A 727-nucleotide genomic window follows, 5' to 3' on the forward strand; every position below is an offset into this window, starting at 1 on the left:
TTCAGATTAACACCCGCACGATTTTCACTAGGGTGTTAGGGTTACGGTTTTAGGGTTACGTAATCGTGCGGGTGTTAATCTGAAAAATCACCGAAATGTGAAAACTACCGACCCTCCCATCTGTTATAACTTTTGTTGTTCTGTTTAATATGTACATAGATTATGCCTCCAAAGAAGAGAGGTTGCTGGCGAAAGAAAGAAACCGGTTTAAAAAGACAGCAACAGACTGCAGCAATTCACCACGTTCCAGAAGTTACTTTGAACATAATGCAAAACGGTGCATCATCATCTACTGCCCAATCTGATAGAATTCTGGCAGAACTGTGTAGCAACAGATCGCCAGCAATTGCTTCATCACGAATTGCCGTCCTAGCTGCTCCTGCGAAAAGGAATTACCTTGCTATGTATAATCAAGGCAGCGCAAAAAGTTGTTTTGCACAAGCATTTGTATAGCCAATTAGACGGATGAAATTTACGTACACTTAATAATGTTACACAAAACAGCCTTCAGACTTTCCCTATTAATTTCGTCTTTTGAATTATGAACATATTTACATCATAAGGGTTTTTTCATTGTAAGGCTTTCTTTTTTAGTTGATTTTCACCTACGATAACGTAGATGGCGTAATAAATCACACCCGGACAACGTCGGGTTATACTGCTAGTATTTTATAAAAGTCACTTAGTGTAACAAATATAAAAATATGTATTCTTTATGATTAAAGGT

Source organism: Octopus bimaculoides, chromosome 28 (genome assembly GCF_001194135.2).
Source record: "Octopus bimaculoides isolate UCB-OBI-ISO-001 chromosome 28, ASM119413v2, whole genome shotgun sequence".
Taxonomy (NCBI): Eukaryota; Metazoa; Mollusca; class Cephalopoda; order Octopoda; family Octopodidae; genus Octopus; species Octopus bimaculoides.